We start from the raw sequence: 18,607 nt of genomic DNA, 5'->3' as shown, positions 1-18,607 counted from the left end.
CGACACTGGAGTTATCATATCACCAGCAATACCATAGAGCCATTAATAAAAGCAAATTACTGCGGATGCTGGGATCTGAAACCAAAAGAGAAAATGCTGGAAAATCTCAGCAGGTCTGGCACCATCTGCAAGGAGAGAAAAGAGCTGACGTTTCGAGTCTAACTGATTAAAGATAAAGATAAAAACAAAGGGGGAGTATTATGGAGCTGTTTCTACCACGCTGAGAGGAGGTGAGTCAAGGCTCCAGATGCAAAGGTGATAATGACAGTGCATGGAGAGATTAAAGGGAGATTAAGAGGCGTGAATGACCCAGGCTGAAGCCAGCGCTATGTGACAAAATAAGTGAGGGATGGGTGAAGCAGAGACAAAATGGAAAACAGGGGAGAAGGGTAGCAAAGCGGGAAGAGGAGAGGCAAAAGGTATTGAGAGAGTGGGGAGCGAGAGAAAGAGAGACAGTCAAGAAATAAGAGGTACAGAACAGTGGCAAAAAAACACATCTAAAAAAGATAAATAAAATAATTGAAATAAAATTACCTGAAGTTGTTTGAATTCAACAACTTCAGACAATTTTACTTCGTTTTTTTATTTATCTTTTTTATCATTTCACCTGCACTATCATAGAGCCATTAGATGTGGACAGCACTGAAAACACAGTCTTCGGTCGCACTCGTCCATTCCGAACAGATATCCTCAACTCATCCAGTCGCGATTGCATGCACTTGACCCATTTCTCTCTCAACCCTTCCTATTCAAGTACACGTCCAGATTCCTGAACAGTATTGGAATTATACCATCCATCACCAGCTCGACTGGTAACTTATTCCAGAAACGCACCACCCTCTGCGTGCAGCCGTTGCCCCTCACTGCCTTTCGAATTCTCACCCTCCCACACCAGATTTATACCCTCTAGTTCTGAACTGCCCCACCTGAGCGAAAGGAACTTGTCTATTTACCCGATTCATTCCCCTCATGATTGAAAAACCTCCGTAAGATCAGCTCCCAGCCTCTGACGCGCCAGGCGAAATCGTGAGCGAGTGTTCAGCCTGTAAACGTTTGCACCTTTTCCATTTTCAAATGTATGGTGTAGCATGCTGTCTGAAGCAATCGTTTTAGCAGCTGACCTGTGGCTGACAAACTCTGCAGGAAGGCCTGATAACTTGCTGTCAAACGAAGATTGCATAAGCAACATGAGTCATTGAGCAAAACGTGCAATTGACTTCTAAGCTGTTGCTGACACCAAAGCAACTGCGTCGTTCGGGAGCAGAAAGAACCTCACTGATAGATTACAATTCCAATGCATTTGGCATAAGGTTCGTAGCAGTTAATCAGCAGCACATAACCCTGACTCCAAAGGTCTGTGAGTATCCAGAAGAACAGTGAGCGATCGTTGAAGGTACGGTTCTCCAGACGAAATTTGTCAACGTGAGAAGCTGCAGCTGAGCTGGTGGCGTTGCGATTGAAATTGCATGCGTCCGGACATTGTGCTTATTTTTAGATATCAGAGCAAATGGTTAACTCGAGTATGCGCGTTCGGAAAAGTAAATGTTTTTTTTTGTTGAAAAGCTTTGCAACGAAAGGAAATACTTCAGACTATCGTGCGATCGATGAGAAGCAGAAAATGCAGAGCAGCCGTGGTTGTGGGCACCGGCAATATAGGCATTTGCTCTCACTGAGCTGCCAGCGTTGGTCGGTTAGCTCAGCTGGTTAGAGCGTGGTGCTAATAACGCCAAGGTCGTGGGTTCGATCCCCACACTGACCACATGCAGCGCTTGTGCGGTTGCTGTGTTTCCAAACGACGTGCTCCACCAAGCCGGAAGCGCCACCTTCGCAATAACACATTTGACAGGGATAGACGCACGACTTGATCGCCTGACTGGGTGGATGTGTCGGCAGCAAAACAACCAGTCTCAGTTGTTTTCGCCAACAAATACAAAACATTGTGCAGTATTAGGCAGACCTGGCACAGTCTCGGAGGAGAACCAGAGTTCAGGCTTCAATTCGTTCGTGTTATTTTCCTGGATCTCTGTTAATACTCGTCACACGACTTCCAGAGGCAATTCGTTCGCTTGCTCACCTCTCATGCGTCGACACTGGAGTTATCATATCACCAGCAATACCATAGAGCCATTAATAAAAGCAAATTACTGCGGATGCTGGGATCTGAAACCAAAAGAGAAAATGCTGGAAAATCTCAGCAGGTCTGGCACCATCTGCAAGGAGAGAAAAGAGCTGACGTTTCGAGTCTAACTGATTAAAGATAAAGATAAAAACAAAGGGGGAGTATTATGGAGCTGTTTCTACCACGCTGAGAGGAGGTGAGTCAAGGCTCCAGATGCAAAGGTGATAATGACAGTGCATGGAGAGATTAAAGGGAGATTAAGAGGCGTGAATGACCCAGGCTGAAGCCAGCGCTATGTGACAAAATAAGTGAGGGATGGGTGAAGCAGAGACAAAATGGAAAACAGGGGAGAAGGGTAGCAAAGCGGGAAGAGGAGAGGCAAAAGGTATTGAGAGAGTGGGGAGCGAGAGAAAGAGAGACAGTCAAGAAATAAGAGGTACAGAACAGTGGCAAAAAAAACACAACTAAAAAAGATAAATAAAATAATTGAAATAAAATTACCTGAAGTTGTTTGAATTCAACAACTTCAGACAATTTTACTTCGTTTTTTTATTTATCTTTTTTATCATTTCACCTGCACTATCATAGAGCCATTAGATGTGGACAGCACTGAAAACACAGTCTTCGGTCGCACTCGTCCATTCCGAACAGATATCCTCAACTCATCCAGTCGCGATTGCATGCACTTGACCCATTTCTCTCTCAACCCTTCCTATTCAAGTACACGTCCAGATTCCTGAACAGTATTGGAATTATACCATCCATCACCAGCTCGACTGGTAACTTATTCCAGAAACGCACCACCCTCTGCGTGCAGCCGTTGCCCCTCACTGCCTTTCGAATTCTCACCCTCCCACACCAGATTTATACCCTCTAGTTCTGAACTGCCCCACCTGAGCGAAAGGAACTTGTCTATTTCCCCGATTCATTCCCCTCATGATTGAAAAACCTCCGTAAGATCAGCTCCCAGCCTCTGACGCGCCAGGCGAAATCGTGAGCGAGTGTTCAGCCTGTAAACGTTTGCACCTTTTCCATTTTCAAATGTAGGGTGTAGCATGCTGTCTGAAGCAATCGTTTTAGCAGCTGACCTGTCGCTGACAAACTCTGCAGGAAGGCCTGATAACTTGCTGTCAAACGAAGATTGCATAAGCAACATGAGTCATTGAGCAAAACGTGCAATTGACTTCTAAGCTGTTGCTGACACCAAAGCAACTGCGTCGTTCGGGAGCAGAAAGAACCTCAATGATAGATTACAATTCCAATGCATTTGGCATAAGGTTCGTAGCAGTTAATCAGCAGCACATAACCCTGACTCCAAAGGTCTGTGAGTATCCAGAAGAACAGTGAGCGATCGTTGAAGGTACGGTTCTCCAGACGAAATTTGTCAACGTGAGAAGCTGCAGCTGAGCTGGTGGCGTTGCGATTGAAATTGCATGCGTCCGGACATTGTGCTTATTTTTAGATATCAGAGCAAATGGTTAACTCGAGTATGCGCGTTCGGAAAAGTAAATGTTTTTTTTTTGTTGAAAAGCTTTGCAACGAAAGGAAATACTTCAGACTATCGTGCGATCGATGAGAAGCAGAAAATGCAGAGCAGCCGTGGTTGTGGGCACCGGCAATATAGGCATTTGCTCTCGCTGAGCTGCCAGCGTTGGTCGGATAGCTCAGCTGGTTAGAGCGTGGTGCTAATAACGCCAAGGTCGTGGGTTCGATCCCCACACTGACCACATGCAGCGCTTGTGCGGTTGCTGTGTTTCCAAACGACGTGCTCCACCAAGCCGGAAGCGCCACCTTCGCAATAAAAGATTTGACAGGGATAGACGCAGGGCTTGATCGCCTGACTGGGTGGATGTGTCGGCAGCAAAACAACCAGTCTCCGTTGTTTTCGCCAGCAAATGCAAAACATTGTGCAGTATTAGGCAGACCTGGCACAGTCTCGGAGGAGAACCAGAGTTCAGGCTTCAATTCGTTCGTGTTATTTTCCTGGATCTCTGTTAATACTCGTCACACGACTTCCAGAGGCAATTCGTTCGCTTGCTCACCTCTCATGCATCGACACTGGAGTTATCATATCACCAGCAATACCATAGAGCCATTAATAAAAGCAAATTACTGCGGATGCTGGGATCTGAAACCAAAAGAGAAAATGCTGGAAAATCTCAGCAGGTCTGGCACCATCTGCAAGGAGAGAAAAGAGCTGACGTTTCGAGTCTAACTGATTAAAGATAAAGATAAAAACAAAGGGGGAGTATTATGGAGCTGTTTCTACCACGCTGAGAGGAGGTGAGTCAAGGCTCCAGATGCAAAGGTGATAATGACAGTGCATGGAGAGATTAAAGGGAGATGAAGAGGCGTGAATGACCCAGGCTGAAGCCAGCGCTATGTGACAAAATAAGTGAGGGATGGGTGAAGCAGAGACAAAATGGAAAACAGGGGAGAGGCAAAAGGTATTGAGAGAGTGGGGAGCGAGAGAAAGAGAGACAGTCAAGAAATAAGAGGTACAGAACAGTGGCAAAAAAAACACAACTAAAAAAGATAAATAAAATAATTGAAATAAAATTACCTGAAGTTGTTTGAATTCAACAACTTCAGACAATTTTACTTCGTTTTTTTATTTATCTTTTTTAACATTTCACCTGCACTATCATAGAGCCATTAGATGTGGACAGCACTGAAAACACAGTCTTCGGTCGCACTCGTCCATTCCGAACAGATATCCTCAACTCATCCAGTCGCGATTGCATGCACTTGACCCATTTCTCTCTCAACCCTTCCTATTCAAGTACACGTCCAGATTCCTTAACAGTATTGGAATTATACCATCCATCACCAGCTCGACTGGTAACTTATTCCAGAAACGCACCACCCTCTGCGTGCAGCCGTTGCCCCTCACTGCCTTTCGAATTCTCACCCTCCCACACCAGATTTATACCCTCTAGTTCTGAACTGCCCCACCTGAGCGAAAGGAACTTGTCTATTTACCCGATTCATTCCCCTCATGATTGAAAAACCTCCGTAAGATCAGCTCCCAGCCTCTGACGCGTCAGGCGAAATCGTGAGCGAGTGTTCAGCCTGTAAACGTTTGCACCTTTTCCATTTTCAAATGTAGGGTGTAGCATGCTGTCTGAAGCAATCGTTTTAGCAGCTGACCTGTGGCTGACAAACTCTGCAGGAAGGCCTGATAACTTGCTGTCAAACGAAGATTGCATAAGCAACATGAGTCATTGAGCAAAACGTGCAATTGACTTCTAAGCTGTTGCTGACACCAAAGCAACTGCGTCGTTCGGGAGCAGAAAGAACCTCACTGATAGATTACAATTCCAATGCATTTGGCATAAGGTTCGTAGCAGTTAATCAGCAGCACATAACCCTGACTCCAAAGGTCTGTGAGTATCCAGAAGAACAGTGAGCGATCGTTGAAGGTACGGTTCTCCAGACGAAATTTGTCAACGTGAGAAGCTGCAGCTGAGCTGGTGGCGTTGCGATTGAAATTGCATGCGTCCGGACATTGTGCTTATTTTTAGATATCAGAGCAAATGGTTAACTCGAGTATGCGCGTTCGGAAAAGTAAATGTTTTTTTTTGTTGAAAAGCTTTGCAACGAAAGGAAATACTTCAGACTATCGTGCGATCGATGAGAAGCAGAAAATGCAGAGCAGCCGTGGTTGTGGGCACCGGCAATATAGGCATTTGCTCTCGCTGAGCTGCCAGCGTTGGTCGGTTAGCTCAGCTGGTTAGAGCGTGGTGCTAATAACGCCAAGGTCGTGCGTTCGCTCCCCACACTGACCACATGCAGCGCTTGTGCGGTTGCTGTGTTTCCAAACGACGTGCTCCACCAAGCCGGAAGCGCCGCCTTTGCAATAAAACATTTGACAGGGATAGACGCACGACTTGATCGCCTGACTGGGTGGATGTGTCGGCAGCAAAACAACCAGTCTCAGTTGTTTTCGCCAACAAATGCAAAACATTGTGCAGTATTAGGCAGACCTGGCCCAGTCTCGGAGGAGAACCAGAGTTCAGGCTTCAATTCGTTCGTGTTATTTTCCTGGATCTCTGTTAATACTCGTCACACGACTTCCAGAGGCAATTCGTTCGCTTGCTCACCTCTCATGCATCGACACTGGAGTTATCATATCACCAGCAATACCATAGAGCCATTAATAAAAGCAAATTACTGCGGATGCTGGGATCTGAAACCAAAAGAGAAAATGCTGGAAAATCTCAGCAGGTCTGGCACCATCTGCAAGGAGAGAAAAGAGCTGACGTTTCGAGTCTAACTGATTAAAGATAAAGATAAAAACAAAGGGGGAGTATTATGGAGCTGTTTCTACCACGCTGAGAGGAGGTGAGTCAAGGCTCCAGATGCAAAGGTGATAATGACAGTGCATGGAGAGATTAAAGGGAGATTAAGAGGCGTGAATGACCCAGGCTGAAGCCAGCGCTATGTGACAAAATAAGTGAGGGATGGGTGAAGCAGAGACAAAATGGAAAACAGGGGAGAAGGGTAGCAAAGCGGGAAGAGGAGAGGAAAAAGGTATTGAGAGAGTGGGGAGCGAGAGAAAGAGAGACAGTCAAGAAATAAGAGGTACAGAACAGTGGCAAAAAAAACACAACTAAAAAAGATAAATAAAATAATTGAAATAAAATTACCTGAAGTTGTTTGAATTCAACAACTTCAGACAATTTTACTTCGTTTTTTTATTTATCTTTTTTAACATTTCACCTGCACTATCATAGAGCCATTAGATGTGGACAGCACTGAAAACACAGTCTTCGGTCGCACTCGTCCATTCCGAACAGATATCCTCAACTCATCCAGTCGCGATTGCATGCACTTGACCCATTTCTCTCTCAACCCTTCCTATTCAAGTACACGTCCAGATTCCTTAACAGTATTGGAATTATACCATCCATCACCAGCTCGACTGGTAACTTATTCCAGAAACGCACCACCCTCTGCGTGCAGCCGTTGCCCCTCACTGCCTTTCGAATTCTCACCCTCCCACACCAGATTTATACCCTCTAGTTCTGAACTGCCCCACCTGAGCGAAAGGAACTTGTCTATTTACCCGATTCATTCCCCTCATGATTGAAAAACCTCCGTAAGATCAGCTCCCAGCCTCTGACGCGTCAGGCGAAATCGTGAGCGAGTGTTCAGCCTGTAAACGTTTGCACCTTTTCCATTTTCAAATGTAGGGTGTAGCATGCTGTCTGAAGCAATCGTTTTAGCAGCTGACCTGTGGCTGACAAACTCTGCAGGAAGGCCTGATAACTTGCTGTCAAACGAAGATTGCATAAGCAACATGAGTCATTGAGCAAAACGTGCAATTGACTTCTAAGCTGTTGCTGACACCAAAGCAACTGCGTCGTTCGGGAGCAGAAAGAACCTCACTGATAGATTACAATTCCAATGCATTTGGCATAAGGTTCGTAGCAGTTAATCAGCAGCACATAACCCTGACTCCAAAGGTCTGTGAGTATCCAGAAGAACAGTGAGCGATCGTTGAAGGTACGGTTCTCCAGACGAAATTTGTCAACGTGAGAAGCTGCAGCTGAGCTGGTGGCGTTGCGATTGAAATTGCATGCGTCCGGACATTGTGCTTATTTTTAGATATCAGAGCAAATGGTTAACTCGAGTATGCGCGTTCGGAAAAGTAAATGTTTTTTTTTTGTTGAAAAGCTTTGCAACGAAAGGAAATACTTCAGACTATCGTGCGATCGATGAGAAGCAGAAAATGCAGAGCAGCCGTGGTTGTGGGCACCGGCAATATAGGCATTTGCTCTCGCAGAGCTGCCAGCGTTGGTTGGTTAGCTCAGCTGGTTAGAGCGTGGTGCTAATAACGCCAAGGTCGTGCGTTCGCTCCCCACACTGACCACATGCAGCGCTTGTGCGGTTGCTGTGTTTCCAAACGACGTGCTCCACCAAGCCGGAAGCGCCGCCTTTGCAATAAAGCATTTGACAGGGATAGACGCACGACTTGATCGCCTGACTGGGTGGATGTGTCGGCAGCAAAACAACCAGTCTCAGTTGTTTTCGCCAACAAATGCAAAACATTGTGCAGTATTAGGCAGACCTGGCCCAGTCTCGGAGGAGAACCAGAGTTCAGGCTTCAATTCGTTCGTGTTATTTTCCTGGATCTCTGTTAATACTCGTCACACGACTTCCAGAGGCAATTCGTTCGCTTGCTCACCTCTCATGCATCGACACTGGAGTTATCATATCACCAGCAATACCATAGAGCCATTAATAAAAGCAAATTACTGCGGATGCTGGGATCTGAAACCAAAAGAGAAAATGCTGGAAAATCTCAGCAGGTCTGGCACCATCTGCAAGGAGAGAAAAGAGCTGACGTTTCGAGTCTAACTGATTAAAGATAAAGATAAAAACAAAGGGGGAGTATTATGGAGCTGTTTCTACCACGCTGAGAGGAGGTGAGTCAAGGCTCCAGATGCAAAGGTGATAATGAGGAGAGGAAAAAGGTATTGAGAGAGTGGGGAGCGAGAGAAAGAGAGACAGTCAAGAAATAAGAGGTACAGAACAGTGGCAAAAAAACACAACTAAAAAAGATAAATAAAATAATTGAAATAAAATTACCTGAAGTTGTTTGAATTCAACAACTTCAGACAATTTTACTTCGTTTTTTTATTTATCTTTTTTATCATTTCACCTGCACTATCATAGAGCCATTAGATGTGGACAGCACTGAAAACACAGTCTTCGGTCGCACTCGTCCATTCCGAACAGATATCCTCAACTCATCCAGTCGCGATTGCATGCACTTGACCCATTTCTCTCTCAACCCTTCTTATTCAAGTACACGTCCAGATTCCTTAACAGTATTGGAATTATACCATCCATCACCAGCTCGACTGGTAACTTATTCCAGAAACGCACCACCCTCTGCGTGCAGCCGTTGCCCCTCACTGCCTTTCGAATTCTCACCCTCCCACACCAGATTTATACCCTCTAGTTCTGAACTGCCCCACCTGAGCGAAAGGAACTTGTCTATTTACCCGATTCATTCCCCTCATGATTGAAAAACCTCCGTAAGATCAGCTCCCAGCCTCTGACGCGCCAGGCGAAATCGTGAGCGAGTGTTCAGCCTGTAAACGTTTGCACCTTTTCCATTTTCAAATGTAGGGTGTAGCATGCTGTCTGAAGCAATCGTTTTAGCAGCTGATCTGTCGCTGACAAACTCTGCAGGAAGGCCTGATAACTTGCTGTCAAACGAAGATTGCATAAGCAACATGAGTCATTGAGCAAAACGTGCAATTGACTTCTAAGCTGTTGCTGACACCAAAGCAACTGCGTCGTTCGGGAGCAGAAAGAACCTCACTGATAGATTACAATTCCAATGCATTTGGCATAAGGTTCGTAGCAGTTAATCAGCAGCACATAACCCTGACTCCAAAGGTCTGTGAGTATCCAGAAGAACAGTGAGCGATCGTTGAAGGTACGGTTCTCCAGACGAAATTTGTCAACGTGAGAAGCTGCAGCTGAGCTGGTGGCGTTGCGATTGAAATTGCATGCGTCCGGACATTGTGCTTATTTTTAGATATCAGAGCAAATGGTTAACTCGAGTATGCGCGTTCGGAAAAGTAAATGTTTTTTTTTGTTGAAAAGCTTTGCAACGAAAGGAAATACTTCAGACTATCGTGCGATCGATGAGAAGCAGAAAATGCAGAGCAGCCGTGGTTGTGGGCACCGGCAATATAGGCATTTGCTCTCGCTAAGCTGCCAGCGTTGGTCGGTTAGCTCAGCTGGTTAGAGCGTGGTGCTAATAACGCCAAGGTCGTGGGTTCGATCCCCACACTGACCACATGCAGCGCTTGTGCGGTTGCTGTGTTTCCAAACGACGTGCTCCACCCAGCCGGAAGCGCCACCTTCGCAATAAAACATTTGACAGGGATAGACGCAGGACTTGATCGCCTGACTGGGTGGATGTGTCGGCAGCAAAACAACCAGTCTCAGTTGTTTTCGCCAACAAATGCAAAACATTGTGCAGTATTAGGCAGACCTGGCACAGTCTCGGAGGAGAACCAGAGTTCAGGCTTCAATTCGTTCGTGTTATTTTCCTGGATCTCTGTTAATACTCGTCACACGACTTCCAGAGGCAATTCGTTCGCTTGCTCACCTCTCATGCATCGACACTGGAGTTATCATATCACCAGCAATACCATAGAGCCATTAATAAAAGCAAATTACTGCGGATGCTGGGATCTGAAACCAAAAGAGAAAATGCTGGAAAATCTCAGCAGGTCTGGCACCATCTGCAAGGAGAGAAAAGAGCTGACGTTTCGAGTCTAACTGATTAAAGATAAAGATAAAAACAAAGGGGGAGTATTATGGAGCTGTTTCTACCACGCTGAGAGGAGGTGAGTCAAGGCTCCAGATGCAAAGGTGATAATGAGGAGAGGAAAAAGGTATTGAGAGAGTGGGGAGCGAGAGAAAGAGAGACAGTCAAGAAATAAGAGGTACAGAACAGTGGCAAAAAAACACAACTAAAAAAGATAAATAAAATAATTGAAATAAAATTACCTGAAGTTGTTTGAATTCAACAACTTCAGACAATTTTACTTCGTTTTTTTATTTATCTTTTTTATCATTTCACCTGCACTATCATAGAGCCATTAGATGTGGACAGCACTGAAAACACAGTCTTCGGTCGCACTCGTCCATTCCGAACAGATATCCTCAACTCATCCAGTCGCGATTGCATGCACTTGACCCATTTCTCTCTCAACCCTTCTTATTCAAGTACACGTCCAGATTCCTTAACAGTATTGGAATTATACCATCCATCACCAGCTCGACTGGTAACTTATTCCAGAAACGCACCACCCTCTGCGTGCAGCCGTTGCCCCTCACTGCCTTTCGAATTCTCACCCTCCCACACCAGATTTATACCCTCTAGTTCTGAACTGCCCCACCTGAGCGAAAGGAACTTGTCTATTTACCCGATTCATTCCCCTCATGATTGAAAAACCTCCGTAAGATCAGCTCCCAGCCTCTGACGCGCCAGGCGAAATCGTGAGCGAGTGTTCAGCCTGTAAACGTTTGCACCTTTTCCATTTTCAAATGTAGGGTGTAGCATGCTGTCTGAAGCAATCGTTTTAGCAGCTGACCTGTCGCTGACAAACTCTGCAGGAAGGCCTGATAACTTGCTGTCAAACGAAGATTGCATAAGCAACATGAGTCATTGAGCAAAACGTGCAATTGACTTCTAAGCTGTTGCTGACACCAAAGCAACTGCGTCGTTCGGGAGCAGAAAGAACCTCACTGATAGATTACAATTCCAATGCATTTGGCATAAGGTTCGTAGCAGTTAATCAGCAGCACATAACCCTGACTCCAAAGGTCTGTGAGTATCCAGAAGAACAGTGAGCGATCGTTGAAGGTACGGTTCTCCAGACGAAATTTGTCAACGTGAGAAGCTGCAGCTGAGCTGGTGGCGTTGCGATAGAAATTGCATGCGTCCGGACACTGTGCTTATTTTTAGATATCAGAGCAAATGGTTAACTCGAGTATGCGCGTTCGGAAAAGTAAATGTTTTTTTTTGTTGAAAAGCTTTGCAACGAAAGGAAATACTTCAGACTATCGTGCGATCGATGAGAAGCAGAAAATGCAGAGCAGCCGTGGTTGTGGGCACCGGCAATATAGGCATTTGCTCTCGCAGAGCTGCCAGCGTTGGCCGCTTCGCTCAGCTGGTTAGAGCGTGGTGCTAATAACGCCAAGGTCGTGGGTTCGATCCCCACACTGACCACATGCAGCGCTTGTGCGGTTGCTGTGTTTCCAAACGACGTGCTCCACCCAGCCGGAAGCGCCACCTTCGGCAATAAAACATTTGACAGGGATAGACGCACGACTTGATCGCCTGACTGGGTGGATGTGTCGGCAGCAAAACAACCAGTCTCAGTTGTTTTCGCCAACAAATGCAAAACATTGTGCAGTATTAGGCAGACCTGGCACAGTCTCGGAGGAGAACCAGAGTTCAGGCTTCAATTCGTTCGTGTTATTTTCCTGGATCTCTGTTAATACTCGTCACACGACTTCCAGAGGCAATTCGTTCGCTTGCTCACCTCTCATGCATCGACACTGGAGTTATCATATCACCAGCAATACCATAGAGCCATTAATAAAAGCAAATTACTGCGGATGCTGGGATCTGAAACCAAAAGAGAAAATGCTGGAAAATCTCAGCAGGTCTGGCACCATCTGCAAGGAGAGAAAAGAGCTGACGTTTCGAGTCTAACTGATTAAAGATAAAGATAAAAACAAAGGGGGAGTATTATGGAGCTGTTTCTACCACGCTGAGAGGAGGTGAGTCAAGGCTCCAGATGCAAAGGTGATAATGACAGTGCATGGAGAGATTAAAGGGAGATTAAGAGGCGTGAATGACCCAGGCTGAAGCCAGCGCTATGTGACAAAATAAGTGAGGGATGGGTGAAGCAGAGACAAAATGGAAAACAGGGGAGAAGGGTAGCAAAGCGGGAAGAGGAGAGGAAAAAGGTATTGAGAGAGTGGGGAGCGAGAGAAAGAGAGACAGTCAAGAAATAAGAGGTACAGAACAGTGGCAAAAAAAACACAACTAAAAAAGATAAATAAAATAATTGAAATAAAATTACCTGAAGTTGTTTGAATTCAACAACTTCAGACAATTTTACTTCGTTTTTTTATTTATCTTTTTTAACATTTCACCTGCACTATCATAGAGCCATTAGATGTGGACAGCACTGAAAACACAGTCTTCGGTCGCACTCGTCCATTCCGAACAGATATCCTCAACTCATCCAGTCGCGATTGCATGCACTTGACCCATTTCTCTCTCAACCCTTCCTATTCAAGTACACGTCCAGATTCCTTAACAGTATTGGAATTATACCATCCATCACCAGCTCGACTGGTAACTTATTCCAGAAACGCACCACCCTCTGCGTGCAGCCGTTGCCCCTCACTGCCTTTCGAATTCTCACCCTCCCACACCAGATTTATACCCTCTAGTTCTGAACTGCCCCACCTGAGCGAAAGGAACTTGTCTATTTACCCGATTCATTCCCCTCATGATTGAAAAACCTCCGTAAGATCAGCTCCCAGCCTCTGACGCGCCAGGCGAAATCGTGAGCGAGTGTTCAGCCTGTAAACGTTTGCACCTTTTCCATTTTCAAATGTAGGGTGTAGCATGCTGTCTGAAGCAATCGTTTTAGCAGCTGACCTGTCGCTGACAAACTCTGCAGGAAGGCCTGATAACTTGCTGTCAAACGAAGATTGCATAAGCAACATGAGTCATTGAGCAAAACGTGCAATTGACTTCTAAGCTGTTGCTGACACCAAAGCAACTGCGTCGTTCGGGAGCAGAAAGAACCTCACTGATAGATTACAATTCCAATGCATTTGGCATAAGGTTCGTAGCAGTTAATCAGCAGCACATAACCCTGACTCCAAAGGTCTGTGAGTATCCAGAAGAACAGTGAGCGATCGTTGAAGGTACGGTTCTCCAGACGAAATTTGTCAACGTGAGAAGCTGCAGCTGAGCTGGTGGCGTTGCGATTGAAATTGCATGCGTCCGGACATTGTGCTTATTTTTAGATATCAGAGCAAATGGTTAACTCGAGTATGCGCGTTCGGAAAAGTAAATGTTTTTTTTTGTTGAAAAGCTTTGCAACGAAAGGAAATACTTCAGACTATCGTGCGATCGATGAGAAGCAGAAAATGCAGAGCAGCCGTGGTTGTGGGCACCGGCAATATAGGCATTTGCTCTCGCTGAGCTGCCAGCGTTGGTCGGTTAGTTCAGCTGGTTAGAGCGTGGTGCTAATAACGCCAAGGTCGTGGGTTCGATCCCCACACTGACCACATGCAGCGCTTGTGCGGTTGCTGTGTTTCCAAACGACGTGCTCCACCAAGCCGGAAGCGCCGCCTTCGCAATAAAACATTTGACAGGGATAGACGCACGACTTGATCGCCTGACTGGGTGGATATGTCGGCAGCGAAACAACCAGTCTCAGTTGTTTTCGCCAACAAATGCAAAACATTGTGCAGTATTAGGCAGACCTGGCACAGTCTCGGAGGAGAACCAGAGTTCAGGCTTCAATTCGTTCGTGTTATTTTCCTGGATCTCTGTTAATACTCGTCACACGACTTCCAGAGGCAATTCGTTCGCTTGCTCACCTCTCATGCATCGACACTGGAGTTATCATATCACCAGCAATACCATAGAGCCATTAATAAAAGCAAATTACTGCGGATGCTGGGATCTGAAACCAAAAGAGAAAATGCTGGAAAATCTCAGCAGGTCTGGCACCATCTGCAAGGAGAGAAAAGAGCTGACGTTTCGAGTCTAACTGATTAAAGATAAAGATAAAAACAAAGGGGGAGTATTATGGAGCTGTTTCTACCACGCTGAGAGGAGGTGAGTCAAGGCTCCAGATGCAAAGGTGATAATGACAGTGCATGGAGAGATTAAAGGGAGATTAAGAGGCGTGAATGACCCAGGCTGAAGCCAGCGCTATGTGACAAAATAAGTGAGGGATGGGTGAAGCAGAGACAAAATGGAAAACAGGGGAGAAGGGTAGCAAAGCGGGAAGAGGAGAGGAAAAAGGTATTGAGAGAGTGGGGAGCGAGAGAAAGAGAGACAGTCAAGAAATAAGAGGTACAGAACAGTGGCAAAAAAAACACAACTAAAAAAGATAAATAAAATAATTGAAATAAAATTACCTGAAGTTGTTTGAATTCAACAACTTCAGACAATTTTACTTCGTTTTTTTATTTATCTTTTTTAACATTTCACCTGCACTATCATAGAGCCATTAGATGTGGACAGCACTGAAAACACAGTCTTCGGTCGCACTCGTCCATTCCGAACAGATATCCTCAACTCATCCAGTCGCGATTGCATGCACTTGACCCATTTCTCTCTCAACCCTTCCTATTCAAGTACACGTCCAGATTCCTTAACAGTATTGGAATTATACCATCCATCACCAGCTCGACTGGTAACTTATTCCAGAAACGCACCACCCTCTGCGTGCAGCCGTTGCCCCTCACTGCCTTTCGAATTCTCACCCTCCCACACCAGATTTATACCCTCTAGTTCTGAACTGCCCCACCTGAGCGAAAGGAACTTGTCTATTTACCCGATTCATTCCCCTCATGATTGAAAAACCTCCGTAAGATCAGCTCCCAGCCTCTGACGCGCCAGGCGAAATCGTGAGCGAGTGTTCAGCCTGTAAACGTTTGCACCTTTTCCATTTTCAAATGTAGGGTGTAGCATGCTGTCTGAAGCAATCGTTTTAGCAGCTGACCTGTCGCTGACAAACTCTGCAGGAAGGCCTGATAACTTGCTGTCAAACGAAGATTGCATAAGCAACATGAGTCATTGAGCAAAACGTGCAATTGACTTCTAAGCTGTTGCTGACACCAAAGCAACTGCGTCGTTCGGGAGCAGAAAGAACCTCACTGATAGATTACAATTCCAATGCATTTGGCATAAGGTTCGTAGCAGTTAATCAGCAGCACATAACCCTGACTCCAAAGGTCTGTGAGTATCCAGAAGAACAGTGAGCGATCGTTGAAGGTACGGTTCTCCAGACGAAATTTGTCAACGTGAGAAGCTGCAGCTGAGCTGGTGGCGTTGCGATTGAAATTGCATGCGTCCGGACATTGTGCTTATTTTTAGATATCAGAGCAAATGGTTAACTCGAGTATGCGCGTTCGGAAAAGTAAATGTTTTTTTTTGTTGAAAAGCTTGGCAACGAAAGGAAATACTTCAGACTATCGTGCGATCGATGAGAAGCAGAAAATGCAGAGCAGCCGTGGTTGTGGGCACCGGCAATATAGGCATTTGCTCTCGCTGAGCTGCCAGCGTTGGCCGGTTCGCTCAGCTGGTTAGAGCGTGGTGCTAATAACGCCAAGGTCGTGGGTTCGATCCCCACACTGACCACATGCAGCGCTTGTGCGGTTGCTGTGTTTCCAAACGACGTGCTCCACCCAGCCGGAAGCGCCACCTTCGGCAATAAAACATTTGACAGGGATAGCCGCACGACTTGATCGCCTGACTGGGTGGATGTGTCGGCAGCAAAACAACCAGTCTCAGTTGTTTTCGCCAACAAATGCAAAACATTGTGCAGTATTAGGCAGACCTGGCACAGTCTCGGAGGAGAACCAGAGTTCAGGCTTCAATTCGTTCGTGTTATTTTCCTGGATCTCTGTTAATACTCGTCACACGACTTCCAGAGGCAATTCGTTCGCTTGCTCACCTCTCATGCATCGACACTGGAGTTATCATATCACCAGCAATACCATAGAGCCATTAATAAAAGCAAATTACTGCGGATGCTGGGATCTGAAACCAAAAGAGAAAATGCTGGAAAATCTCAGCAGGTCTGGCACCATCTGCAAGGAGAGAAAAGAGCTGACGTTTCGAGTCTAACTGATTAAAGATAAAGATAAAAACAAAGGGGGAGTATTATGGAGCTGTTTCTACCACGCTGAGAGGAGGTGAGTCAAGGCTCCAGATGCAAAGGTGATAATGACAGTGCATGGAGAGATTAAAGGGAGATTAAGAGGCGTGAATGACCCAGGCTGAAGCCAGCGCTATGTGACAAAATAAGTGAGGGATGGGTGAAGCAGAGACAAAATGGAAAACAGGGGAGAAGGGTAGCAAAGCGGGAAGAGGAGAGGAAAAAGGTATTGAGAGAGTGGGGAGCGAGAGAAAGAGAGACAGTCAAGAAATAAGAGGTACAGAACAGTGGCAAAAAAAACACAACTAAAAAAGATAAATAAAATAATTGAAATAAAATTACCTGAAGTTGTTTGAATTCAACAACTTCAGACAATTTTACTTCGTTTTTTTATTTATCTTTTTTATCATTTCACATGCACTATCATAGAGCCATTAGATGTGGACAGCACTGAAAACACAGTCTTCGGTCGCACTCGTCCATTCCGAACAGATATCCTCAACTCATCCAGTCGCGATTGCATGCACTTGACCCATTTCTCTCTCAACCCTTCCTATTCAAGTACACGTCCAGATTCCTTAACAGTATTGGAATTATACCATCCATCACCAGCTCGACTGGTAACTTATTCCAGAAACGCACCACCCTCTGCGTGCAGCCGTTGCCCCTCACTGCCTTTCGAATTCTCACCCTCCCACACCAGATTTATACCCTCTAGTTCTGAACTGCCCCACCTGAGCGAAAGGAACTTGTCTATTTACCCGATTCATTCCCCTCATGATTGAAAAACCTCCGTAAGATCAGCTCCCAGCCTCTGACGCGCCAGGCGAAATCGTGAGCGAGTGTTCAGCCTGTAAACGTTTGCACCTTTTCCATTTTCAAATGTAGGGTGTAGCATGCTGTCTGAAGCAATCGTTTTAGCAGCTGACCTGTCGCTGACAAACTCTGCAGGAAGGCCTGATAACTTGCTGTCAAACGAAGATTGCATAAGCAACATGAGTCATTGAGCAAAACGTGCAATTGACTTCTAAGCTGTTGCTGACACCAAAGCAACTGCGTCGTTCGGGAGCAGAAAGAACCTCACTGATAGATTACAATTCCAATGCATTTGGCATAAGGTTCGTAGCAGTTAATCAGCAGCACATAACCCTGACTCCAAAGGTCTGTGAGTATCCAGAAGAACAGTGAGCGATCGTTGAAGGTACGGTTCTCCAGACGAAATTTGTCAACGTGAGAAGCTGCAGCTGAGCTGGTGGCGTTGCGATTGAAATTGCATGCGTCCGGACATTGTGCTTATTTTTAGATATCAGAGCAAATGGTTAACTCGAGTATGCGCGTTCGGAAAAGTAAATGTTTTTTTTTGTTGAAAAGCTTTGCAACGAAAGGAAATACTTCAGACTATCGTGCGATCGATGAGAAGCAGAAAATGCAGAGCAGCCGTGGTTGTGGGCACCGGCAATATAGGCATTTGCTCTCGCTGAGCTGCCAGCGTTGGCCGGTTCGCTCAGCTGGTTAGAGCGTGGTGCTAATAACGCCAAGGTCGTGGGTTCGATCCCCACACTGACCACATGCAGCGCTTGTGCGGTTGCTGTGTTTCCAAACGACGTGCTCCACCCAGCCGGAAGCGCCACCTTCGGCAATAAAACATTTGACAGGGATAGCCGCACGACTTGATCGCCTGACTGGGTGGATGTGTCGGCAGCAAAACAACCAGTCTCAGTTGTTTTCGCCAACAAATGCAAAACATTGTGCAGTATTAGGCAGACCTGGCACAGTCTCGGAGGAGAACCAGAGTTCAGGCTTCAATTCGTTCGTGTTATTTTCCTGGATCTCTGTTAATACTCGTCACACGACTTCCAGAGGCAATTCGTTCGCTTGCTCACCTCTCATGCATCGACACTGGAGTTATCATATCACCAGCAATACCATAGAGCCATTAATAAAAGCAAATTACTGCGGATGCTGGGATCTGAAACCAAAAGAGAAAATGCTGGAAAATCTCAGCAGGTCTGGCACCATCTGCAAGGAGAGA

At 45.8% G+C, this 18,607-nt stretch overlaps 6 non-coding genes across 6 annotated transcripts; all 6 read left to right on the top strand.

Moving 5' to 3' along the window:
• The first annotated feature begins 1,685 nt into the window (after positions 1-1,685).
• On the top strand, positions 1,686-1,759 carry trnai-aau (transfer RNA isoleucine (anticodon AAU)). The gene has a single exon. It is a non-coding gene; the product is annotated as a tRNA-Ile (tRNA).
• Positions 1,760-3,772: 2,013 nt separating this feature from the next.
• trnai-aau (transfer RNA isoleucine (anticodon AAU)) lies at positions 3,773-3,846 on the top strand. Its single transcript has one exon. It is a non-coding gene; the product is annotated as a tRNA-Ile (tRNA).
• A 6,018-nt stretch (positions 3,847-9,864) lies between these two features.
• On the top strand, positions 9,865-9,938 carry trnai-aau (transfer RNA isoleucine (anticodon AAU)). Its single transcript has one exon. It is a non-coding gene; the product is annotated as a tRNA-Ile (tRNA).
• Positions 9,939-13,895: 3,957 nt separating this feature from the next.
• Positions 13,896-13,969, top strand: trnai-aau (transfer RNA isoleucine (anticodon AAU)). Its single transcript has one exon. It is a non-coding gene; the product is annotated as a tRNA-Ile (tRNA).
• A 2,012-nt stretch (positions 13,970-15,981) lies between these two features.
• Positions 15,982-16,055, top strand: trnai-aau (transfer RNA isoleucine (anticodon AAU)). The gene has a single exon. It is a non-coding gene; the product is annotated as a tRNA-Ile (tRNA).
• Positions 16,056-18,068: 2,013 nt separating this feature from the next.
• Positions 18,069-18,142, top strand: trnai-aau (transfer RNA isoleucine (anticodon AAU)). The gene has a single exon. It is a non-coding gene; the product is annotated as a tRNA-Ile (tRNA).
• Positions 18,143-18,607: the final 465 nt, after the last annotated feature.

The sequence above is a fragment of the Chiloscyllium punctatum genome, chromosome 17, assembly GCF_047496795.1.
Source record: "Chiloscyllium punctatum isolate Juve2018m chromosome 17, sChiPun1.3, whole genome shotgun sequence".
Lineage (NCBI taxonomy): Eukaryota > Metazoa > Chordata > Chondrichthyes > Orectolobiformes > Hemiscylliidae > Chiloscyllium > Chiloscyllium punctatum.
Note: the sequence above shows the minus strand (reverse complement) of the source record. Positions and strands in the feature narration are given on the sequence as shown.